The 27,605-nt window shown below is 37.5% G+C and overlaps 2 long non-coding RNA genes across 2 annotated transcripts; one reads left to right on the top strand and one right to left on the bottom strand.

Annotated features, from left to right (window-relative positions):
• Positions 1–6,126: 6,126 nt before the first annotated feature.
• LOC108513811 (uncharacterized) lies at positions 6,127–10,055 on the bottom strand. Its single transcript, XR_001881029.1, has 3 exons — positions 10,014–10,055; positions 8,452–8,552; positions 6,127–6,283 (listed from the first exon to the last, which is right to left on the bottom strand). It is a non-coding gene; the product is annotated as an uncharacterized LOC108513811 (long non-coding RNA).
• Positions 10,056–10,112: 57 nt separating this feature from the next.
• LOC108513836 (uncharacterized) lies at positions 10,113–26,434 on the top strand. The gene is made up of 4 exons (XR_001881034.1): positions 10,113–10,171; positions 15,767–15,990; positions 23,250–23,303; positions 26,163–26,434. It is a non-coding gene; the product is annotated as an uncharacterized LOC108513836 (long non-coding RNA).
• The last annotated feature ends 1,171 nt before the right edge of the window (positions 26,435–27,605 follow it).

Here is a 27,605-nt window from a genome sequence, read left to right as displayed (position 1 = left end):
AGAAAAGTTTCATGTAAGACAGTATTGTCTGCATCATTGCTTGAAAAGAGACTTCTCTCTCAGTCCCTTTCATATGAAAGGAAGCTGACCTGTGTGTCTAAAACAGAACAGACATGAACTTGTGACCTAAAGACAAACCAAGCCACCTTAGCTTTGTCTTGGGTTGACTTCCCTAGAAGCAATTCTGAGATGAGGTGATCAATTTACTGAAAGTGTTCTTTCAGGAGAAACCCATAATGGAGTGAGGAAAGCAGAACACTGTAGAAGCAGCAGCTAGGCATATCATTTGAGGAAGAGCATGATCCCTCAGGGAGCTCTGAAATTTAAAGTGTGTCAAAGATTGTCCTGTCCAAAAGGAGGGAGAAGCTCTTACACTCTTGCTTCAGTCAGTCATTGGCCATATGCCAACTCCCAAAGTGAAGTTGTGAATCCTTCAGAAAATAAAACAAAAAAAAGCTTCTGTCAGTCAAAGATAATCATTTAGAAAAGAATACAAGTGTGATCTATTAGCAATCAATACCCAGAGCAGCTGGGTGGAGCACCAATGGCAACAGCATCTGCTACAGTGGGGGGTTCTATCTGTGATATCCTGAATTGCGGTAGGAGCAGGAGCTCCAAAATGCCATTACAGAACTTTATTCTAAATAGTAAGGCTTAGGAAAGCCAGGCAGAAACAATCACCAAACTACAAAAAACAGTGTGAACACAGAGGTTTGTGTGTGAGGTAATAGGAATAAAAATAAAACACTAAATAAATAAATAAATAACTCTCACACACAATGTCATTTTATGCCAAAATCCACTACACATAAAGAAATCAAATGCTAACAAAGATAGCAAACAAAACCAACAATCAGGACACAGATTCACTCCAAATAAAATTAATGTTATACAGCAATCTGACAAAGACTTTCAAATGAGTTTTCCTAAGACTCTCAAATAACTAAAAATATAAATTACAAGGAAGAAAAAAATTATGCAACAAAATGAAAATGAAACAAGAAAAATAGGAGGATGAAAAGAATAAGTTGCTGGGTGTGTATATACCCAAAGGAATAGAAATCATTCTACCAAAAAGACACATGCACACATATATTCAGTGCAGCACTATTCACAACAGCAAAGACATGGAATCAACCTAAATGCCCATCAACAGTGAACTGATTAAATAAAATGTGATACATATATACAATGGGATCCTATGCAGCCATAAAAAAGAACAAAATCATGCCCTTTGCAGCAATGTGCGTAGAACCAGAAGCCATTATGCTAAGCAAAGTAATGCAGGAACAGAAAACCAAACACGGCATGTTCTCACTTGTAAATGGGAGTTAGACGTTGCACACACATGAACACAAAGAAGGAAACAATAGACACCAGAGCCTACTTGAGGGTGGAAGGTGGGAGGAGGGTGAGTGTTGAAAAACTGTCTATTGGGTACTATGCTTGTTACCTGGGTGACAAAATAATCTGCACATCAAACCGCTGTGACATGCAATTTACCCATGTAACAAACCTGCATATGTACCCCTTCGAACCTAAGACAAAAGGAAAAATGAAATAGAGACTAAAAAAACATAGAAAAGATTAATAACATGAAGTTGTTTTTTAAGAAGATAAACTGCTAGCTAAGGCACCAAGAAAAATAGAAGACCCAAATAAACAAAATCAGAAATGAAAAAGAAGACATTGCAACTGATACCACAAATACACAAAAGATCATCATAGACTATTATAAATAACTCTACACTAACAAAACTGAAAAACCTACAGGAAATGGATAAATAATGGACACATACAACCTACTAAGATTTAACCGGGAAGAAACAGAAAGTCTGAACAGACCAATAATAGGGAATAAGATTGAATCAGTAATAAAACTCTCTCAACAAATAAAACCCTGGTCTAGATGGCATTACTGCTGAAATCTACCAAACTTATAAAGAAGAACTAATGCAAATTCTTCTCAAGCTCTTCCAGAAAATTGAAAAGGAGGAAATTCTTCTACACTCATTCTATGAGGTCAGCATTACCTTGGTACCAAAACTAGACAAGGACACAACAAAAAAAGGAAAACTACAGGCCAATATTCCTAACGAACATAAATGCAAAAATCCTCAACAAAATACTAGCAAATTGAATCTATAATCACATCAAAAAGACAACACACCATGATCAAGTAGAATTTATCTAGGAATAAAAGGATTGTTTGACCTACACAAATCAATAAACATGATACATCACATCAACAGAATGAAGGACAAAAAACACTTTTTATATTGATCATTTCAATATATGCAGAAAAAGCATTTGATAAAATCAACATCTTTTATGATAAAATTCTGAACAAGTTAGGTATAGAAGAAACAGACGTCAACATAATAAGGACCATATATGATAAACCCACAGCTAACATCATACTGAATGGGGAAAAGCTGGAAGCCTTTTCTCTAAGAAGAGGAATAAGATAAGGATGCCCATTTTTACCACTCTTATTCAACGTTGTGTTACAAGTCCTAACTACAGCAACCAGGCAAGAGAAAGAAATAAAAGGCATTTTAATCAAGAAAGATGAAGTCAAATTGTCCTATTTTGCAGATGACATGATATAGAAAACCTAAAGGCTCTACCAAAACTTCCTAGAACTGATAAACTCAGTAAAATTGCAGGATACAAAATTAACATACAAAAATCAATGAAGTTTCTATACACTAGTAACAAACTAGTTGCAAAAGAAATGAAGACAGCAATTCCATTTATAATAGCTACAAAAAATTAAAATACATAGGAATAATTTTAAGGAGGTAAAACATCCTTTTTGTAGTAAGACTATAAAACACTGTCTAAAGAAATTGAAAAGGACACACAAAAAATGAAGAGATACAACATGCTCATGGGTCAGAGGAATTAATATTGTTAAAATGGCCATACTACCCAAAGCAGTTGACAGATTCAATGCAATCCCTATCAAAATACCAATAAAATTAGTGACAAAAATAGGAAAAAAATCCAAAATTATGGAAAAGCAAAAGAGCTCAAGTAGAAAAAGTAATCCTGAACTAAAAGAATAAAGCTAGAGGTATCATACCATCTGACTTCAAAATATACTACAAAGCTATAGTAACCAAAACAGCATGTCATGAGTATAAAGACAGACACATAGACCAATGGAATAATATAGAGAATCCAGAAATAAATCCACATAATTACAGCCAACTAATTTTTGACAAAGACACCAAGAACATGGGGGGAAGAACACCCTATTCAATAAATAGTGCTAGAAAAACTAGATATAAGTACACAGGAGAATAAATATTAAATCTAAAAATATTTTAATGACAATAATAGATTGTGACCAAAAATAGTTTATATTAAGACTACAAGGATAGTTCAACATCAGGAAATAAATCAGTTATGATCTAAACTGTTAGATGCAATGATAGAACAACATATTATCTCAATATGGACAGAAAAAGCACCCAATATAATTCTCCATTCATTCATGATTTAAATAAAAACCTCTTACTAAGCTAGGAGTAGAAGTAAACTTCCTCAGATTAATAAGCAGTATCTATCAAACACCTGTAGCAAACATCACACTTAAAATGGAACACTTTAGAAGTATTGTCTGGTCAGGAACAAGACCATGATTCTTTATTACCCCTTCTATTCAACTCTGTCAGGACACCTAAGTTAGTCACACAAATCAAGGAAATACATTTAAAAATTGAAGTCCAATCTGTTCTTATTTTCAGAAAATGTGATTGAATTACATAGAAAACATGAAAGTCATTTTAAAATATATGAGAACTAATAAATAGCATGATTTTTGAACATTAGGTCAAAATTAATAGTTTACTCATAAATGAGTAATAACAATTAGAAAATTGAATAGAAAAAAAATCCCATTTACAAAACTGCAAAATATGTAAAGCATTTAGGAATAAATCTAAAAAATATGTGAAACTCTCATGATGAAAATTATAAAACATTATTAAAAGAAAAGAAAGAATATCTAGATAAATGAAGATATTTGCCATAGTCATATATGAGAAGACAGAAAATCTTAAAGACATTAATTATTCCCAAATTAAATTGTTAAAATCAATGCAATTCCAAAGAAAATATTAGTAGGGTTTCTCACTCAGTTTCACAATTTGATCCTAAAAAGCATGCAAGAGAAGAAAGGACCAAGAATAGAAGACGAAAAGCTGGAGGAATTTATGAAATATGCAACTGGCATAGGAACAGATCAATGAATAATTAGAACAAAATAGATAGCCTAAAAACAGACCTAGCCATATGGGGAAATACACTATAGATGAATATGGTATCATCAAGTATAACAGAATGAATAGATTATTTAGTGAAAGTTTGTGACAGTTGATTATTTATGTAGAAGACAGAAATTAAAATTAACTCCCTGTACAACTAAAATTAACACCATACACAAAAAAGTTCCGGATGAATTAAAAATCTAAATGTGAAAAGCAAAAACTGTAAAACTTTATAATTGAGAAGCATGTATGTATGACCTCAGCATAGAAAATATTTATTTCTTAAACACAACAAGAGTATAGGCCATAAAGGAAAACATTTAAGGTTGAATACATCAAAATTAATAACTTCTGCACAACAAAAGATATCTCAGTCAAAATCACAGGTAATCTATCTACGGTGTAGATACTTACAAAATATGTAACTAGAAAAGATTCATCTCCAGAGTCTGTTTTTAAAAATGCTTACAATTCAATAAAAAAATAAAATCAATACATTGAAAAATGGGCTATGTATATAAACCGGCAATTCACAGGAAAGAAAACCTGAGAAGACAATAAAAACATGAAAATGTGCTCAAACTCATTAATATCTGCAGAATGCAAATTATAACACTAATGAGATACCATTTCACATCCATTAAATTTATGAAAATTCAAAAGTTTGGCAATGCCAAGTGTTGGTAAGGATATGCTGGTAGGAGGGCAAATTAATACTATTACTTCGAAAAACAATTTGGCATTATCTAGGAACTCTGAAGATGCTCATACTCTCTCCAAAATAGTGTTTTGGAGAAACTCTAACTCTTGTGCATGAGGAAACGTGTAATAATGTCCATCGCAGCTGTTTTCCTGGGATCAAACATTTGGAAATGATTTAAATATCTACCAATAGAAATGAATAAATTTCAATATATTTTCTGGAATGGAATATGTTTAATGGAATACTTTAAATGAATGTGGATAACTTAAAATGAAGTCGAGAGACAACAAATACTAATATTGATAAAACACAAATTGCAGAATAATATAGACATAGGATCATTCAGATAAAATCTTAAAATGTGCAAAATTTTGCTATTTACAGTTTAGGGATGCATACATAGATAGTAAAAGTATAAAATAAGCATGAGTATTCAGGAGCATAGTTATGTCTCAGAAAAGAAGCAGAATTGGACCGGCGCTATGGTACCCTGTGGTCTCCAATTGTAACTTTCATTGTAACTCTTTGTTTCCCCAAAAGAAAGAAAACTCTATATATTTTCTGTGTTTGAAATATTTTCACAATTATTTTAAAATCCAAAAGGAGAACCTAAAATTAAAGTTTTGAAAGTATTTGATTTTCCTTTTTTCCTTTTTCATCTTTGTGGTTGTTCAGAAAGGTCAATTCCTTTTTTTTCTGAATATAAAATAATTAGGCCTTCTTTTTATCTGAATATTGTGTGAGTGTATGTGTGTGTGTGTGTGTGTGTGTGTGTGTGTGTGTGTGTGGTGTAGCACATATTCCTTTAGTAATAACATTGAAAGTTAGCGTAATTGGAAAATTTGTTTCTCCATCAATCATTTAGAATATTTGGTAGAAAAGTGATTTTTCTGGGTTGTGCAGATAACTATCTCGTAAAGGCCTTGACATGTGTGGACATGACCTCACCTATGGTGGTTTCCAGGATTTGGATGGGAACCAGTTTCTGCCCATTTCACCACCTCAGGAGAAATGCGAGGTGTTCTTCCTGGGGGCACCCAGTCAGCGCTGCATCTACCCGAGAGTTCCTGCCCAGCCATGCAATCATTTCTGAAACTAATGAGATCAGCAGCTTTTCACGAAACCATGAGTCATACCTATTGGTGAGGATTTCCAGGCTTGAGGAGTGCCTTGAAGTGCCGGCTTCACCAGATGTTCTGGCATCACCAATCCTTCCCCTAATTCTGAGTGCCACATCTGACCTACTGCCAACGGTCACAAGGTCGCCAGTAACCAAAAATCGCCTTGGGCTTCAGGTAAGGACCTGTAAAATCAATGCAATACCAATTAAAATTCCGGTTGGATTGTTTTCAAGGAACTTGATCATCTAAAATTTATATTGGTTCACAAATAACCAAGACAACATTAACTTTAAGATGTATTAGAGACTGATAATAAAAACAGTGTGGTAATGTTTCAAAAACAAATTAGCCAATGGAAGAGAAAAAAATAGTGTCAGACAAATAGACAAAAGAGATTACACATTCATTGAGAGATACTTTGTTTAATAAATATTGAGAAAACTGAAATTAGATCCCCATTTAACTCCATGAACAAGGATAGATTCTAGATTAATTAAAGGCCTAAATGTGAGCTATAAAACTAAAATAAATAGAAGAAAATGTAGAATATTTTTGTGACCTAGACGCTGGTGGCAAGGAAAGAGAGAGCATTAGTAAAACTTCCAGAGCACAAACCCAATGGCAAAGAAAAAAACCCTTGAAAGATTTGACTATAACAAAACTGTGGATTTGTGTTCATTGAACGACACCATGAAAAAAAAAAATAATAGGAGAATGACAGTATTCAAAAGGAAAGTGAGAGAGCACCTCAGAGGAAGATACTTGTAATCTCTAAAACCAGTATCTGAAATATTCAAACAAATTCAATAAATTTCCCCAAACACAATAGCCCCAATAAGAAAATAGAGGATATGAAAATACAATTTGAAAAAGAGGAAACACAGAAGATTACTTAGTATATTAAAGTCATTCAAAATTGATCAGAGAAAAGTTGTTTTAATTTTGATGTTTTAATTGATAAATAAATATATATATATTTATAGTGTACAAAATGATGTTTCAAAATATGTATAGATTTGTGGAAATGGTAAACTGAGCTAGTTACCATACATTAGCTCCACATACCATTTTTTATGGTAAGAACACTTAAAATCTACTCTCAGCAATTTTCAAGTACACAATACATTGCTATTAACTATAGTCACCATGTTTAGAGAAAAGTAATTTTAAACAAGAAGATATCACTTTCTACCTTCTGGACCAACAATAATCCCAGGCTGGACAGTGGAAGTGTTGATGAGGATGAGATGCCACAAGAAAGTTCATTACTGTGGGTGGGAGTTAGGACCCAAAGATTCCAGGTGTACATCCCAATGAATTCTTTACCCAACCCCATAGGAGACCATGTACAACAAACATATTAAACAGAATGGTCGCCCAACGTAAGAGGCATGGAAATTGGGGTGGGTAGGAAAATAAGACAATACATAAACATGTAACATTTAAAAAGAAATGCTTTAGGGCCTAATAATAATTACATATCATAAATTGTGGAGTGTGATCAGCTCTGCAGCTGAGAATAGTCTTGCCCTGTAAGTGCTCATTATTTCATAGGGGAAAATATACTACACATGTCAAAGAAATTATATATCTGTATATGACATATATATCATATATATATATGGAATTATGGTGTCTGGTAATGTCCAATATACAGATGTTTGTAGTAAGCCAGGCAAACTGTGATAAAAAAAAAAAAAAAAAAAAAAAAAAAAAAAAAGCTATAACACAGAGTGTATTACAACATAATGCAGAGTGACCAACATTTACTTTTGCAAATACTTAACTCATTATACTTCTTCTCTGGGTGTATATTAGTGGCACCCCCTAAAACAACCGTTTGCACAATGAAAAAATCTGGGCATAAATTGTCTGAGACAATGCATCATAGATGTGTCTGTACAGATTTATGGAAATGCATTTAGAGTACCTCGTTTTTTGCAATTTTCATCAGCGCATTGAACCACACATTGATAATGAGAGACAGCATTTTGAAAATATCGCCTATTATCTGTTATATCAATAAAATATCTATTATGTATATTTTTCTGTTTCTAGCCTTTATGAACACCCTGTAGAAGAGCATAGTACCCAGAGAAAATAAATAATTCCTATGTTTTTTTCCCTCCACCTCTAGAGTTTCTCACCCATCATGTTTTAATGCTTGCTCTTACCCTATTTATACAGTAAATATATTGAAATAAAAGAAATGCCATGAATAGGAGAACAATCAAGCCCATCATTTTTCCCACTTGAAAGAAAATTATATGGTCATTTAAAATAACATTAAAGTAGAAGAAGACTGAGAGCACTAAGGAGGAGATGATGCATCTTGGCCAGGGATACAGACAGATTTAAGAGCAGAGCTCAAGTTTTCTCTGGTGAGTCATTTGGTTGGTATCCTTAGTGCTTCATCCCAAACTGCACACCTCTGCCAATCCTTTGGGAATTCTGAATGTTTGTTGACAATAGCAGGTCATGCATGGAGAAAAAAAAGAAAATAAAAATATGTTTTCAAAACTGATTAGTTAGTAAGGGCATAGAGATTTGCAGAGGTATAAAGAGTAATCCTAGATTAATACAACTAAGTTTCATGTATGCTAAGGAGCCATTAATTATAAGATCCTCCATATTTCATGTATCATTAAGTAAGAAAAAAACACTTTCAATTAAACTATCACATAATACCATCCTTGAAAAAATAGTAACACATGTTTAGCAGCCTGGCAAGCCTGGATTTACATCCCAACTCTTCCACTTTTAGCTAGCTGTATGGCTGTGAACAAGTGAACTAACCTTTCTAAGCCTCAGTGTCAGTCTTTACCTGCTAATTTATGTGGAGATTAGATGGGATAGTGGATCTCATTTAGTGTTTAGCATGGTATCTAGCACATACTGATTATCAATACTTAAAATATATTAGCTATTTTAATATTAAAGAAAAGTTTATGGTAATACACAAAGTGCTTAGGGTATAATGATAATTAAAACACAAGACAGAAAATTATACTGTAATTTAATCTCAACTACATTTTTAAAAAGTAATGCATAGAACAAGAGCTGGAAAGAAATATACAAAAATGTTAACACATATGTTAAGACATAAAATATGTATTTGGGAGGTAAAACTATGGATATTTTTCTATTTTATATTTATTTTTTTCTAGCTTCCTAACTTCTCTATAGTATTAATTGTAACGAGAAATAAGTATTTTTATAAGTTACTCCTAGGTCCTTCTTTTATACTCAAATACCACTATTGAATGAGTAAACCAATGCATCCCACTGTACGGTAAATAAATGTGCCTGTAAAACATCCATCCCACCACTTCTCATTCCAGCCCAATGACAGATCTCTCCCACAGAGTCCTACCTGAGAGTCCCTCTCAACACAATAGTTTAGCTCTTTCCTTCTTTTGAAATAGTTTGATGGGTGAAGCCTATCCCTGATCACATGAGTTATTTTTTCCCAGGATATTTACACGTTAATAATGAGCAAAACTTTACGCAAAAGACAAAAAGCTCAAGGTGGAATTCTAAGTGGCCCATATTTGGGAAGGGAGATTTAGAGGGCGAGGTTTTTCAATCCCAACAACTTCACTTTCCTCTACCAAAAGATTGTAAGATTAATGACAGTGTCCCATGTCTTAAGCTTATGGTAAAAGTCCAGATTTTCCAAAATAGTCATAATGTTAAATACTCTACCACTTGTGCTGGTCAGGAAACGTGTTCCAACCTTAGTTTTGCCTGCAAGATCCCTGAACTCATCTCATTTTATATTCCAGGCATCTGGCTCTCAACACACCCTAAATCAATTGATTGTCAAATGATCAATTACTCCTAGCCCAAAAGAGACTTCTTTCTTTCCCAGCAAAGCCATGATTCCCCTTGCTCGCAGACCTCATTCCTCACCTCCTTAATCTACCTTAACAGAATGCACAGTGCAGGTGGCTGACACGAGAACTAATTTTCTCAGGCATGTTCTAAGAACCAGTTTCCAGGGAGACAGAATGAGTGGTCAGTACCATGCCATGCCCATGCTTTGGAAAGCCACTGGAAATGACTGGTAGGTGAGTCATGTAGCTTTGTCACTGTGTTTGTTTACAGGGACCAAAGCTATATTTGTCTTTAAACATGAAGATTAAAGAATCCATCTCAGGAAATAACCAGAGGCTCATATTACTGCAAAGTGCCTGCAAAAGGTGCTGTGTTGGCTGCAGGTGGAGGTATTTGGGCCTTTGAAACTCCACTAAAAGGCAGCAGACACCTGTTCCCCTATAATGGGTAGTTTACAAAGAAATGTTTACCTATGAAAAGGCAGAAGCAAAGAGGAGATTGTGTCCTTCCACATACTCAGAAGGAGGGTTGGGAGACAGCTCTAGGACAGCCTTTCAAATTGTTGGTTAATGTGGTAGAAATAATGTATAGCATGTTTCAGAAAACTTGCATTCAAGTTCCGCTTCTGTCATTTAATGGCTATTAGATCTTGGGTGAGTCTCAACCTGCCTGAGCCTCAGTTTTCATCATTTTTAAAACAGGGACAATAATTATAGAATGTTGAGATGAACAATTGAGACAACTTATATTGAGTTCCTGGCATGTAGTAGATGTTCAATAGATGTTTCATTCCTTATTCATTTCTTTCCATTTTTCCAGGTATAGAAATGTAGGCTTAGAGAGACACTATGATTCCCCCAAAGGTATCACACGTCAGTGAATGGTAAATGACAGACATCCTTTCTCTCTCTGAAAGTGAAAAAACTGGAACTTTAGTTTTCAGATTTGAAATATAATATATTTTCTGAAAATTCTTTTTACCTTCTCATCTACCAAAGCCAGATGGTAGAGCAGGCAGTTAGGACTGATGTTGAGGAGGAGAAATCGCCACAGAAAACACCTGCTGAGAAATCCTGTAGCTCTGTGAAGCGATGTCATCCTCTTCAGCTGGAGAACCAGGTGAAGGCAGCACGTGGGAGGGTCCAGCCCAGCATTATTGCGTGTGGATGCTCACTGTAGTCATCACTCACCGCTGACCCAACACCATGTCATTATAACAACAATAACTATAATAATGAAAACTCCCACTTACTGTTTCTTTTGTATCCAGTTACAGACCAAACATGCCCACCTCATAGGTTTGTTGTGAAGATGCACTAAGGCAATATATATAAAACACTTAGCAGAGCTCCTGGCTTCTAGTAAGTGCTCAACAAATGGTAGCTGCCTGTGCTTTACATATATAAGCTCATTTCATCTTCATAACAACCTTATGAAATGGGCATTACTATCTCTATTTTACCAATGGTGATGCTTAGGTGGATGAACGAACTTGCCCAGGTCAAAAATCTAGAAAGTAGTCAATACATAACCCAGATGTGTTTGAGGCCAAAGCCTGTGCTTTTAACCATTAGGATATACTGGCTCATAGTCCTGCTTGTGAAAGTTGTGACATGCCAAACATTCTAGGTTTAATGTTGCCTGGGTTATTCCTTTCCCCAAAAATCTCCCATGGGCCCAAGCCCTGGAACTGAGCCCAGCTGGAGGGAAGCAGATGCTGTATTGTACCAAGGGAGGTCTGGCTCCATGCTCACTCTTCATTGCCAGGAGCCTGAGATGCAAGACAATGGCACAGAAGGAAAGACACTGGAGTGAGCTTTTATAATAGGGGAAGCTTAGAGGTCACCTAATCACCAAAGGTCAGTGGACTTGTTTGTTTGTTCCAGTTTGATTTGGTGTCATTTTGTTTGGAATGTTTTGTTCCATTGAAATTATAAAGGAAACCTCAAAATGTAAAACCAACAAAAGTGGAATCACTCTGTTGAAAATGAGTGGGAAGCCCAGAGCCTCATCCCTTTTGAGGAGCCAGGCATCACCTCCTTATTCAAGAGGATTGGCCATGCACTTGGAGACTAAAGAACTGTGGCCTCAGCATGTAGACAGAGATAGCCTGGGTAGTGGAACGTGTGTGGGGCTTTGAAGTCAGACAGCTAGAGGTTCAAGTCTCATCTCTGTCTTTTATGAAGTGTGCAATTTGGGAAAGGAAGATAGCTTTTCTGAACATGTCTTATTGAAAAATTAGCTCTGATCTGAACCTAAGAGGAGAAAAAAATGCAATAATAGATGAAAATATCTTCAGACAGCAAATGCCACTCAGAAGAGGGGAAACAACTGTAAGGTCTGAGGTCACCAATTTTCGTTTTTGTTTTGTCTTTCTGGTTTGTTTTGTTTTTGTGGAAAGAGGAAGAAACTTTTTAAGGGTTAAAATGGTTAAAGAAATAATGCCTTAAGATAAGCATACACAATTACAGAGGCTGAAACGTGCACATCCTTGCCTTGATTCAACATTTACTGTATGCCCAGAAGTGTGTGTTACTGGGATGGAATAAGCAATATGACCTACTATCTGCCTTGGAGGCGAGTGTACCTAATAGTCACACACACACACACACACACACACACACACAGGGAAAAATTCCAAACTCTTCTCAGTGTGGTAAATTAGGACATTGCAGCAGCTTGGTGTTCTCAATCTTGGGAGTCCCCGTGCTGGTTCTTGTTACAGCCGGAAAAAAATACTACAAGTTTCTCATATGGGTCAGGCTTTGTCTCAGGTCTCAACAGCTCAGGACTTAGACTCTGTGTTTTTTCTGAATCTGGTTGGACCCTGAGATTCATTTATCAGCCTCTGCCTTGATTTTCCCACTCCTGGTATAACAGGATGACTTGAAAAGCCCTTCTTTTCTACCATGAGTGCTTTTTCCATCCCGAAACTTGTCTCTGGAAAGAAATATGAGGATCAGAATGCAACAGGTTTTGAAAGGGCACTTCCCTCTGGGGCTCAGATATAAGCTTTCTTAGCTAATATATTGAAATGTATAGATAAAATAGGCTCAGAGGGGAAACAAATGTTCCCATAGCTTCTGGATACATAATAAGCCAGGATGATTGTCTCTTAAGGAAAATAGGCCCAGTCATTGCTGGTGGAGAGGGACCAACCCAAGTCAGGGAGCCCAGAGACTAATGCTCTTGCCCCTTATGGCTGAAGGCAGGATATGGGGAGGAGAAAGACTAGGGAAACATTAAGATCAAGGCAGATGAAACATTAAGACTGTATTAGTCCGTTCTCATGCCACTGATAAAGACATACCGAGACTGGGTAATTTATAAAGCAAAGATATTTAATGGACTCACAGTTCCACATGACTGGGGAGGCCTCACAATCATGGCAGAAGATGCAGGAAGAGCAAAGGGACATCTTACATGGCAGCAGGCAAAGAGGGCATGTGCAGGGGAACTCCCCTGTATAATACCATCTTATCTCTTGAGACTCATTCGCTGTCATTGAGACTTATTTGCTATCATATCTTTCCCATGCTGACTAATATCACGCTATCGGTCAGCATGAGAAAGACCCATTCCCGTGATTCAATTACCTCCCACTAGGTCCCTCCCATGACACGTGGGAATTATGGGAGCTACAATTCAAGATGAGATTTGGCTGTGGACACAGCCAAACCATATCAAAGACCGAGGCTCATTAACAAGGAAGAGACAAGTGTGGGATCTTGGGGAAGTTACTGAATATCTTGAACTTAGGATGAAAAACCAAATACGTGTGAATTAAATTATTCCAAAAATATTTATCAAGCCCCTATAATGAGTATGTTATTAATAGCATCTATTACTGCACAACAAATTATCCCAAAAGTTAGCATCTTAAAATAACAAGCATTTATTTTCTCACAGAGTTTCTAAGGATCAGGCATCTAGGAGCCGCTTAACTGGATAGGTCTGGCTCAGTGTCTCCCATCAGGTCACAGTCAAGCTGTTAGCCAGGGCTACTATCATATGAAGTCCCAAGGGGGCTGCAGAATTCACTCCCAAGATCACTGATATGGCTATTGGCTGGAGGCCTCAGTTCCCTGTCATGTGGGCCTCTCTATGAAGCTGATCATGGCATGGCAGCTAGCTTCCCCCAGAGTGAGTAATCTGAGAGAGAGAGAAAGAAAGAGGATGCCCAAGACGGAAGCCTCAATATCTTCTGTAACCTAATGTTAGAAGTTTCATACCATTACTGTGCCATATTATATTAGCACAAACCAAACCCGGCACACTGAGGGAGTAGACTATATAAGGATGCGAATACCAGAAATCAGGCATCACTGGGAGGCAATCTCAGAGGCTAGTGACACCAAAGTGATACAGTCCCCAATCCCCTTTCTCTGAAACAATGAAACAGACGATAACCCTTCTAACTTAGACATTTTAGAATTCTAAGACTTTATTTAGCTAAGTAAAGAAACTATCTTTCACCCAACAATATCAGAAAGGCAAATATTTTTCATAAAATCTAGTAATAGTATAATTATTTATTCCATTTATTGAGTCCTCAGTATGTGCCAGGTAGTGTGCAGACTTTACATAGATTATCACTGGGCTCTCAGCTACTTGGGAGCATTGAGTTTTATTTGCTGGTTCACTATCATAGTCCCAGTGCCTACAATAGTACTGGCACACAGAAGTTCTCAATAAATATTTATTGACTGAATGATACAGTTAAACCTTCCAAATAACCTGCGAAGTGTTATCTCTCTTTTACAAATAAGAAATCAGAAGATTGCAGTGGCTTGCCCAAAGTCATAAAGCAAATACGTGGTAGAGTCAGGCTTGGGATGCAGGTCTATGTAGTTCCAAAGCCTGTATTCTTATCCATCACACACCATCGTCTCCTTTGCTTCTACTATATGTCCTGACCAATGAAAATATAAAAACAGGCTGGGCGCGGTGGCTCAAGCCTGTAATCCCAGCACTTTGGGAGGCCGAGACGGGCGGATCACAAGGTCAGGAGATCGAGACCATCCTGGCTAACACTGTGAAACCCCATCTCTACTAAAAAATACATAAAACTAGCCGGGCGAGGTGGCGGGCGCCTGTAGTCCCAGCTACTCGGGAGGCTGAGGCAGGAGAATGGCGTAAACCGGGAGGCGGAGCTTGCAGTGAGCTGAGATGTGGCCACGGCACTCCAGCCTGGGCAACAGAGCGAGACTCCATCTCAAAAAAAAAAAAAAAAAGAAAATACAAAAACAAAAGGGGGCTGAGGTTATATCAGAAGTATACAACTTCATAGATGCTTTACAATAAGCAATTTCCAATCTACTACAGTTTGAAAAGTTGATTCCCTGTTACTTGTTATTAAGGTAATAGAGTAGCCAAGGATGAGCACTATTGCCCTGGAAGGAAAGGTAAGTGATAGATCCCTAAACACACACACACTCTCTCTCACACACACACACACACATTCAGATTTTCACTCTGCTTGAAAGACCTGTGAACAGATAACATTGTTAATATGTAACAGTTCCAAGTTTTCCCTAATCCTCTGCTTGCCAATGATGGCTTTGATTTGGGCTACTCAATTTCTCCCCAGACTTCATATTTGGAGAAGAGTTCTTCCATTGCCAGAAGAGTCTTCCAAATGTTGGGATCAGAATCAGAAAAGAAATGGAAGCAGGAGAGATAATGGAGGACAGGGTAGGGTTGGAGGAATAAATTTTAAGCAGGAAATGAGGATTTCTGAGAGGCACAAGAGAGCAGCTATTGTGAGAAAGTGGATAGGAGAAGAAAAAAATGTTAAAAGAATTCGTATGATTGTTTATCCTTTACAGGTTTTTACAAACATAAGTAAAGAACTCGAGTGGTTTTGAAGTCACTTTTTGGTTTCTGAACAGTATTCTTTGATCAAGGCAGTGCACTGAGACTAGATAATAGAGGATATAGTATTGAATAATTACACATAAGAACCTTACGATAAGAAGAATTTCATAGACGACAATGGAAGCACCACACTAAGAGATATCGTTGAAGTCAGAAAAAAGAGAACACGAGGAAGGTGAGAACATCCTGCTAACAGGTAGTGTTTAATATTCTCTTCTTTAGAGAATGCTAACAGATCCCCAACTGTGAAGTTATCATGATATCAGCGTACTTGAAAAAAAACTGTATATAGGCTTAAAAGTATATAGATTTAAGTAGCAAACTGCAGAGCCTCCGAGTTTTATGCTGGTCCCAACTCTGATTAAAGAAATTGAAGAAGATACAAGTAAATGGAAAGATATCCATTTCATATGTTCATGGATTGGAAGGATTGATACTTTTAAAATCTCCATACTAACCAAAGTGATCTACAGATTCAATGCAATCTCCATCAAAATTCCAATGACATTTTTCACATAAAGAGACAAAATCCTAATTTATATGGAACTACAAAAGATTCTAAATGGCCAAAGTAATCTTAAGCAAAAAGAACAAAGCTGCAGGCATCACACTACCTCATTTCAAAATCCACAACAAAGCTATAATATAATAATCAAAGCAGCGGAGCATTTGTATAAAAAGAGACACCAATGGAACAGAACAAAGAGCCCAGAAATAAATTCACACACTTTTACCTAATCGATTTTCCACACAGATATCAAGAACACACAATGAGGAAAGGACATTTTCTTCAATAAATTGTTCTAGGAAACTGGATATCCACATGCAGAAGAGTGAAATTAAACCCATATCTCACACCATATTCAAAAATCAACTGGAAATAAATTAAATATTTCAATGTAATACCTGAACCATAAAACTATTAAAAGAAACATAGTGAAAAATCTCCATAACATCTAGGCAATAACTTTTTTAATATGACCCAAAAGCACAGGCAGCAAAAGCAAAAATAAACAAATGAAATTACATAAAAAATAAAAAGCACTACACAGCCAAATCACCAGAGTGAAAACATAACCTATAGAAAGGCAAAAAATATTTGCAAACCATACATCTGATAAGGTGTCAATATCCAAAATATATAAGGAACTCAAACAACTCAACAGTAAGAAAAAAAAAAAGCCCATTTAAAAACAGGTAAAAGACTTGAATAGCAAATTTTCAGAAGATATGCAAATGGCTAACAAGTATATGAAAAAATGCTCAGTGTCACTAATGATCAAGGAAATGCAAACTCAAAGCACAATGAAATATCATATCACATGTGTTAGAATGGCCATTACCAAAAGACAAAAAATAACAAGTGTTGACGAGCTTGTAGAGAAAAAGGAACTGTTGCTAGAAATGTACATTAGTATAGCCATCATGGAAAGCAGTGTTGGTTTTCCTCAAAAATTAAAAATAGGACAACCATATGATCCATGATTTCACATGTGTGAAATATAACAAAGTCAAACCCATATAAACAGAGTAGAATGATGCTTAACAGAAGTTGCCAGTGGGGAGGAGGATTGGGGAGATGCTGAGGAAGAAAGAAAAACAAAGACACTGAAGCAACTTCTAAAAAAAAGAGTCAGAAAAGCAATAATCCATACATTTGACCCCCAAATTTTACTTTCAGAAATATCTCTTTGAGCCAAGTGTGGAAGTACATGTCTGTAGTCCCAGCTACTTGGGAGACTGAGGCAGGAGGATTTCTTTAACCCAGGAGTTTGAGACTGTGGCACACTATGATCATGCCTGTAAATAGCCATTGCACTCAGCCTGGACAACACAGCAAGACCCAATCACAAAAAAAAAGAAAGAAATATTTCTTAAGAAACAAAACATTAAGAAATATAAAGATTTATGGAAAAAATATTTATAAAGGTTGCTCATAATTAAAACATATTATGATACAACCTGTATGTCCAATAAAAACATAATGGTAAGTAAAATAACAATTACTTAAGAAAAGGAGAACATAACTTTTATTTATGTATTTGTACTTTTGTATTTTAGAAATGTTCTTCAACTGGATGTGATTTACTTTCACAGTATGGAAGGAAAACATGTTTTGTTTTTAAAAAGACGAGTCCTAATAGCAACAGGACAGATTCAGTTTGGCTGTGAAGAAATATGGCTAGATGGGACAGGATGCCAAGCCCTGGTTACAGTAGTTTGGTGGTGTAAAATTTTTATTTTGGGGATTTAAGAGGAAAGTCTTTGATGGCTGGGCCAGTGTAGTCAAAAAAGAGCTGAGGAAACGTATACCCAGAGACAGAGGAAAGAAGTGAATAATCTTTTTGGGTTCTTTCCAAAAAAAGAATAAATGTTCTTCTTCCTAAAGAACTGATTTTAGTATTTATTTTACCTTAGTTGTGCTACTGACAAATTCTGTTTGTTTTTGTTTGTCTTAATAGTCTATTTGGCTTTCATGTTTGAGAAATATTTTTTCTGGATATAGAATTTTAGGTTGGACTTTTTTTCGGCAGTTCAAGGAAGTTATTCAATTATTTCCTGGATTCTGTTGTTTCGTAAGAAAATATATATTATTATCTTTTTTCCTCTGCCTATTTTAAAGATATTCTCTTTGTCTTTGCTGTTCATCAGTTTTACAAGGAAAGCCTGGGTGTGGCTTTCTTCTGATGTTTTCTTCTCAGAGTTTGCAAGAATCATTAAACCTGCGGGGTTTATTCATGTTGGAAAATTATATCCCATTAACTCTTCAAATTTTGCTGCATCACATTCCCTCTTCTCATACTGGAACTCAAATTATACCGTTTTTAGAAATATTTACCGTGCCTCATGCATCTATTATACTCTTCAGTGCTTTCTTAAATTCTTTTTTTAGCCTTTGTTTCATATGGATGTTTTCTATTGGCCTCTTTCAGATTATTACTTCTGCTCTCTTTTGTATCTAATCTTCTGTCAAAACCACCCATTGAGCTTTTCATTTTAGTTATTACATTTTTTAGTTCTAAAATTTTAATTTGACTGTTGCTTTTAAAATCTAACTAACGGCTAAAATTATCTGTCTTTTCATATATTTTCTTAATTTTGTTTGTATTATTCTGAAACATGTTAATCCTAACTATTTTAAAGTTCACATCTGATCAGTTCAACACTTGGATCTCCCATGGGTCTTTCTATCAGCTAGCTTTTCTCTTGGTTTTGATCACTTGGTCCTAGTAATTTTTGATTGAATTGCATATGAGAAAGACTCTGAATAATGTTATCTTCCTCGTGAAATGGTTCACCCTTTCCTTTGCCGGACAGATAGATTGGGCACTATCAACTTTCTCCAATCAAGGACTAAGCTCATTTGAAGTAGATTTTCAATTACAGCTAGGATCATCTTTGATTTATCTCCTCTTCCTGGAATTCTCAATAAGAGTTTGAGGTGTTAACTGGAGGTTTTTCTGCATAGTTGGTCCTGAATTCTAATCCTCATCCCTTCGGTATTCTGAGACTACCAAATTTCATTCTGTTTTTCAGAGTCTAAGTTTGTTCATCTCCTGCCCCAAGAAGTTTTAAATTGACAAATATTAATGGTTGGGAACTGATATGATGTTGGAATCAGTTATCCAGCCCTTTCTTCTCACTGACATTCTGACCCTTCAAATATTTTTTTGTCTCTTCGGCCTCATAAGACTAAAAATCTCACTGGGTTTCTCTGCCCTCTTAGTAGCTACCCCTTGCTTGGGCCCTCTTTCCAAATCCCAAACTAAAAAATTCCCAGAGATAAAAAGTCACAATGTCCTTTCACATTTCTGCATCTCTCCCTCTTCCTTGGAATTTTGTCCCCTTGAATCCTGGTTGCCATAGCAGCTCTCAATGCCTCCTTGGATTCCTTACATTTTTCTAGCTCCAGATAAATGTTCATGTAAGGAAATAGCTTATGCTCTAAGAGGCAAGCCATCACTACTATGTTCTATTCCTCCTTAACAAGAATAAGTCCCCTTGTAGCAGCATGAGAAAAAGCTAAACTCCCCAAAATTGGGCCATGTGCCCTCTGTTTTTTGACCTCTGAAGCTTTGTTGCTGTCATTTTCTCTACAGAACTGTTTTCCATAAGCCCCTGTCACCAGCTACCTTTACAATTTTATGAACTAGTGCTCTTCATTTTGTAATCAACAGAAAACTTATACTATCTAAAATAAGAACTTATTGGCTGCTGTAACTGAAAAGTTTAATAATAGGGGTTACTTCAGGTCTAACCTGATCCAGTTCATGATATCATCAGGGACCCAGCAAAAGTCCTCCGAAATTTGGTTTGTCCTAACCCTTCCCAATGTGTTGACTTTATCCTCAGGCTAACTTCTCTCATGGAAGCAAACAGATAGTTGCAGTAGTTCTGGGATTCGCATCCTCATATCATTCAGTCTTGAGAAAGAGAGTTCTGTGCTCCAATATTTCCACCCAAAAGTTCTAAGATTCACTCTGCTTGTGCCATCTGAGGTCACACCATCTGAGGTCACATAGATAACCCTCACCAAGGATGGAGAATGCTGTGATCTGCTCAACCTAGGTAGTGGGTTCCATGTCTAGAGCTGAAGAAAGAGCTAGTTTCCTCAAAGTCACATAGTTCCCCATGTAAACTGAGAACTACCAGAAAGAGAGAAGAGAAGAATGTAAACTCAGGAGGAACCAAGAAGAATTCGTTACATTATGAAATCTGGCCAACCAAGAGGTGAATCCAAATAAAGTACAAGATGAATAATAAATGTGAAAAAAACAGGTGGTAAATATTTGACACACATAGATTTAGATCTAAGATTAAACAACTTTGGGGTTTTGGTTCTGATTTTGTCAAAAAGAATAAAAGTATCTAAACCTCAGTAACGTAAAATAAAATAAACTAACCCAAATCAGTAAGTAGGGAAAGTAAAATGTGAGAAACAACACAAGAGTTAACTTTATAATCTTTTACAGCAAGGAGCCAACCAATCCCATCTAAAAATGAATGGATTTTATAAAAGCATAATTACTCCAATGTCAATCTTTTCATAATTTTATTTTTGTAAACTTACAGATATCTTTTGAAGATACCGTATATTAAAAGAACGTTTATTTGAATTGACTCCATCTCTTTTTCTTCAAGTTGAGTTCAAGTCAAATTGACTAATTTTAATTTTAAATAGCATGTCAGTTCGCATTTTTATAAAGTTATTTGTCTGTACAATTATTCTTTTTAATGAATAACTAATGCATTAATATGACTCAGATACAAAGTTTTGCAAATCTTGATTCACTGCACCCTCTCAGTTTCCACCCCTCAATCATCTATCTTTTTATTATTCTAGAACCCTGGAAAGGTGTCTACCAAATGTATACAAGGATTCTTTGAGTTGTGAGATTTGTAGTATATATTTTTTAACTTCCTTTGTATTTTCTATATTTCTTCATTTTTTAAATAATGATCAGACATCAGGTTTTTTTAAGTTATAATATTAGAAATGAAAATGATTACTGTCTTTTAATGGAAATTAAATTCCATGCTCTGGGGGAGGCTTTCCTGGCTGCCAGGACCAGAGATCGCCTTTCTTTTTTCTGCCATCCTGTATCCTAACTTTGCATCACTCACACACCAAACATATTCCCTGAGACCAACACTCTTAGTAGACATGTAGCGTATTCCTGTTGCAGGAGCTCCCTGAGAGTCCAATCTGTGATTCCATCATTAGCATTGCTGAGACCAACCAGACTCAAGAAAAGGCAACATCTGTCAAGAGTTTTGAATTTCAAATTACACGTGGTGCCCCAGGGACCTGTTTATTTTTATATTTTTGGCAAAAGTCTACTTCCTGTTTCTAAGAAAGCAGACTCAAAGAAAGAAGGGACTTCACTTAGCTGTTCAAACCTCAGGCAGTGCTTCCTTTAGCAGTTTAGGAGTTTCACTGAAAGAAATGCCATTGCTTGGGAGCTGGGTTCAAATCCTAATTCTGCCACTTGGGAAATTTCCATAATCATTCTGGATCTCAGTATCTTCCTCCCAAAGGAAAGACGATAATAATGACAGCACCTAGCTCATAGAGTTAAGTGAAATCATACAGGTAAAGTGCAGTACTTTGTCTGACACAGAGTAAACACTTAATCAATATCAGCCTTCACTGTTACCTGTGAGACAGATGCCCAAGAAGCAGTGTTAGCAGATGGGGATGCAATTCTTAGATCCAAAAGGACAGCATCCCTTGGAACTGGCTAAGTATGTCCAGGGATCCAGGCTCTGCTGATTTTTTCTTCACTCCCCTCCCACCTCAACCCTAAAACTCCACTAGAGATGGCTCAGCATTCACTTTAGCTCCCAGCCCATTCTAGGGGCATAAGGGAAGCCATTTTTAAATAGAGTGGCTGAGATATAAACATTTAAAGAAATGTTGGACTTGATTCAAACTTATTTTCATAAATTCCTGGAACTTTCTGTTTGGAATGGCCTGAGATGATCTAGTCCAATCTATTGATTTACAGGCAAATAAACTAAGACAATAGAGTTTTTAAAACTTGTGTAGGGTCCATGGCTACTTAGAGTTATAGCCACGCTTGGAAACCAGGCATCCTGTCTCCCTGCAGTTCCCTGTTATTGATCATACTGCAATGTAATACCCTGGTTATTTGGTTCTCTTCCCCAAAAGTATAAGTTCCCACTTAGAACCTCTGCTTTTTCATGAGGAAGCTGAGGCTTGGAGAGGTTAAGCCACTTGTCCAAGGGCACCCACCTTGTAAGTGAAGGTATGTGAATTAAAACAAGGGTTGTTCTAACTCAAAAGTCTATGCTTTTTACCCTGTTAGCCTGTATTCCAGTTTCCTTACTAAAGAAAGAATGGAGCCAGGCACAGCGGCTCATGCCTGTATTCCCAGCACTTTGGAGGCCAAGGTGGGAGGGTTGTTTGAGTCCAGGAGTTCGAGACTAGCCTGGGCAACATAGCAAGCCCTTGTCTCTAAAAAAGAATTTTAAAATTAGCCAGTCATGGTGATGTGTACCTGTAGTCCCAGCCACTTGGGAAGGTGAGGCTAGAGAGCTGCTTGAATCCAGGAGGTCGAGGGTGCAGTAAGCCCTGATTATGCAACTGCCCTCCAGCCTAGGTGACAAAGTGAGATCCTGTCTTAAAAAAAAAAAAAAAAGAGAGAGAGAGAGAGAAAGAAGAATGGGCATCAATGGAGGCAGCATGGTGGAGTAAAACTGGAAGTGAGATGGGCTCTCATGCTGACCTACTGTGTGAACTTGGACCACTCACAACCTTGTCTTCAGTCTGTCTGGTGCAATATGGCAGCACCTAGTGCAGTGAATCTTGATTGTCATCAATTCATAGTTGAAAGTGTTGAATAAGCAAAGCACTTATTTCTTGCACCATGAAGCCATGTCCTTCACTTCTTTTTGCTTTCTCTCTCATAGGAAACCTTGGTGGAGAGTCCAGCATAGGCCCAGAATCTTGCAATCAACATCCAGGTGAGACATGTCCTCAGGTCAAACCTAAGAGATGCCCTCTATTTTCACAGCTTCAGCAGGGATCACCAATTCTATCTAGTGTGAATACACTGTTTGTTTTCCTTCTTCTCTTTCTGTTTGCCATTGGAAAAGTCCATTAGTGCTGAATGACATGACTAAACAGTAAAGGAGAGAACAGTTGATGTGTTAATAACTCTTAGGTAAATACCATTTGTTATTGTCACCGCTGAGGCTTTCAGAGAGATGGCACCATTCCTGGTCCTGGTCTGTCCTCTTGTTGGCTCTGTCTTTCAGCAACCTGGAAAGACAGGTTTGGAGAGGGAAGGAGTCTGAAAGGGATTGGTGAGCAAGAAGAAGGAAGGGTATGGCAAAGGAACAGGGACTCTGAAAGAGACACAGAGAGCAAGAGAGAGAAGGGCAGGCAGACATGCAAACAGACAGCATGTGCACACACACACACACACGACACGACACACACATACACACAGTGAAGCAGAGGAGAGAAGACAGAAGTGATGATTAATGGAATCTTTTACCAGACTCCAGGAACACTCTGTGTCCCTTCCTCAGAAGTGCTGGGACTTTTGCATCCATCATTTCTTAGCAGCGCTGACATGGTCCCTCTGGTTCCATACATCTGCCCTTCCACCAATGTCTAGGATGTGCAGTTCTTCCTCCCTGACTTGGCTGTGGCCCAGAGGGAAGATGGCGTTGGCTGGATTTGAGGAATCAGCACAAGAAAGTTGCATGGTATCACCATGGAGGCCAGGAGGAAAGAGGAGCTTCCCTGAAGATGTCTCTGCTTTGGGGATGGAAGAGCCCTGTGGATATGGGAGGACCATAGCCAAGAAGATTCACATTGGGTGGAAGGATTTTTGAAGAGGAAAGTGGGAAGACTGGCTTCCCCTTCTAGCCGAGAGCCTGGGTGACCTTGAGATTGTTCTTTAAGCTCTCTAAACTCTGATGACAAGAATTTGTACCAAACAATCTTCCAGCTCTGGGGCTATGATTTTAAGGCAGATCAGACATCAAATCCTCCTTGAATCTTAGTCCTTACCCAGAGATGGTCAGGTATGCCCTTTAACACAGGGTAAAATGACTTGACGACACCAATGTTGACGAGTTATCATTGCATTCCCATGCTAGACACTCTAAATATTAATACCTCTCTTTGGGTCATCATAAATTCAAAAATAAGTTTCTTTTTTTTTTTTTTTTTTTTTTGAGATGGAGTCTCGCTCTGTCGCCCAGGCTGGAGTGCAGTGGCCGGATCTCAGCTCACTGCAAGCTCTGCCTCCCGGGTTCACGCCGTTCTCCTGCCTCAGCCTCCCGAGTAGCTGGGACTACAGGTGCCCGCCACCTCGCCCAGCTAGCTTTTTGTATTTTTTAGTAGAGACAGGGTTTCACCACATTAGCCAGGATGGTCTTGATCTCCTGACCTCGTGATCCTCCCATCTCGGCCTCCCAAAGTGCTGGGATTTTTTTAGTGCTTAATTATTTTCTTAATGCTTTCAAAGGAAGACAATAGAGCATCATGTTTAAGACCTAAATTCTGGTTTCAGCCAGACAGAGGTGCAAATATCAGCTCTTCCACATCAGCAGAATGAACTCAGGTACAATTCTTCACCTCTCTGAACCTCAGTTTCCCAAACTTGTCTCGTGAGGTTAGAGTGAGAGTTACAAGAAAAAATAAAATCAAAGTGTTTTGCACAATGCCTGCACATATAAACCCTTTAAAATTATGGAATGGGCCGAGTGTAGTAGCTCACACCTGTAATCCCAGCACTTTGGGAAGCTGAGGCAGGCAGATCACCTGAGGTTGAGAGTCTGAGACCAGCCTGACCAACATGGAGAAACCTGTCTCTACTAAAAATAAAAATAAATAAAAATTAGCCGGGCATGGTGGTGCACGCCTGTAATCCCAGCTACTCAGGGAGTGGGGGCTTAGGCATGAGAATCGCTTGAACCTGGGAGGCAGAGGTTGCGGTGAGTGGAGATTGTGCCATTGCACTTCAGCCTGAGGAACAAGAGTGAAACTCCATCTCAAAAAAAATTATGAAATGAACAGGGGCTAGAATCTGCTTGATTCCCACAACAACACTGGGAAGAAGGTATGTCTCCATTTCATAGAAGAAGAAACTAAGGAATGGAGGAGTGACAGGTTCATAGTCTCCAGCCAGCTAGAGTTGAAGTCAGGACCAGGAAGAAACAGCCTGTACCTCCCTTATATCATTATGAAGTTTCTTAAGACTGAACCTTCAAGAGGCTAAACTTTGAGGCAGAGAATGGGAAGAAAGAAGGGGGCTGAGGATTTAATCTTGGGGAACGCAGACAGAGGAATGGGAAGAGAAAGAACTGAAGAACGAATACTCAGGAAAGCAGAAGGGCAAGAATTTCACTGGTGCAGAAAACAAAGGATTAGATTATTTTCCAAAATTAAAGGGGGCAGGGTGTCACCAGTGTCAAAAATCATAAAGAAAGACCTTGTAATTTGAAAATAAGCATGTCCTCTATTTATTTATTCATTCTACAAATATTAATGGGGTCAGGGGGACGTGTCAGGCACATCCTCGCTCTAGGAACACATTGGTCAACATGGAAGTTTCTGGCTCCTGTTCTCCAAGAGCTTATGTTCTAGCAGGGACAAGAAATACTATAAAAGTAATGAATTTTTTTTTTTAGGAGGGTGGGAGACCAGAGTTTTATTATTACTCAAGTCAGATTTCCCAAACATTCAGGGAGCAGTTTCTAAGGATAACTTGGTGGGTGGAGGGAAGCCAGTGAACCAGGAGTGCTGACTGGTCAGAGATAAAATCATAAAGACTTGGTAAACTAATGAATTTTTTAAAATAATTTCAGATACTGTAAGTTCTGTGACGATTAAATGTGGACAATGTAATAGGAAGCAACGTGAGGTAGGTGGGCAGCTGAAGCAAGTACAATCAGGAAAGCAACGTTTTGAACTCAGACCTGCATGACTGGATGGAACTAGCCACATGAAGACCGAAAGTGCATTGTCGGTAGAGGGAACAGCTGCAGCAAAGTTCCTGATGCAGGAATGAGTTTGACTATAACCTCCAGTAGGGCATTGTCAGTGACTTGATGTGAACAGAGGCCAGATCATAATAATAATGAAGGAGAACTGATTTATAAGGAAAGAGTGCCTAAGGGCAGTTGACTCACGCCAGAAGTTGTTCTTGAAAAGAAGGAATAAAGTGGTATTAGTGCCATTTATAGCACAGTGGGCAGTGGCAACCATTTCTATTTGGGGACCCTCTATTTCCCTTCCCATTTTGGTCATCTCCCCTCAATGCCAATATTCTCAACCAAAAAGCCACATCCTTGGAACATTCATATTAACAACTGTAGGGTATTTTTGGTGTTTGGAGATAAGAATAATCAAATCCTCCCACACCAAGGCTCCACTGACAACATCAAACCTGTTTGTACTGGCAGATACTGTCATCACTCCAGCAAACACATTTATTTGCTTTGGATCTTTATTTTTTGTTCTCTATAATTCAGGGTCACCTTTGGTTTCTAAGGCTCCTGGGAATCCTATTTCACTGTTGGTTAGTTTTGATCACTATCCTTTCCACCCTTACCCCACCGTCCCAGGTCAGATTTTAGAGCAGTATTAGCCTATAGAATTTTCTCTGATGATGGAAATGTTTAGTGTTTTCACTGTCCAATAAAGTAACCATTTAGCCATATGCGACTATTCAGCACTTGAAAAGTGGATAGTGTGACTAGGAACTTAAATTTTAATTTATATAATTGTAAGTAATTTAAACTTAAATTGTCACCTAGGGCTAGTACCTATAGTTTTGAGTAGGTAATTCTAATGAGTTAAAATTGAGGAGAGTTCATGGTTTTCAAAGAGTCACTTTGCAAGATCTTTATGATTACTGAGAAATGCATCAATGCAAATACATAATGCCCAGGTCAGTAAGTGAGGGATTTCTTCTCAAGGAGGAAAAAAATGGAATATATTCCATTTTGCAGAAATATTATCAGAAAACTTATTTAGCCCAAACATGAAAAATACTACCCCTTCTGAGAAGTAATTTTTAAAGATTAGGAGTGTCCTAAGGGGTGCTGGTTTCATGAGGCCTACTTTGATGAAAGGTGTCCATCGTCAAATAGGCTTAGGCAAGTGGGCACAGTTTTTCCCTCTCTTGTAGATTCACAATGCACATTATTATAGTAAAAACTCTGAGAAGTCTTACAGTAAGTAGCTCTGTTTAACTATAGAAACCGCTGTGTGTGTGCGTGTGTGTGTGTGTGTGTGTGTGTGTGTGT

Source organism: Rhinopithecus bieti, unplaced genomic scaffold (genome assembly GCF_001698545.2).
Source record: "Rhinopithecus bieti isolate Rb0 unplaced genomic scaffold, ASM169854v2 scaffold_32083, whole genome shotgun sequence".
In the NCBI taxonomy this organism is placed as follows: Eukaryota; Metazoa; Chordata; class Mammalia; order Primates; family Cercopithecidae; genus Rhinopithecus; species Rhinopithecus bieti.
This window is presented reverse-complemented; position numbering and strand designations above follow the sequence as displayed.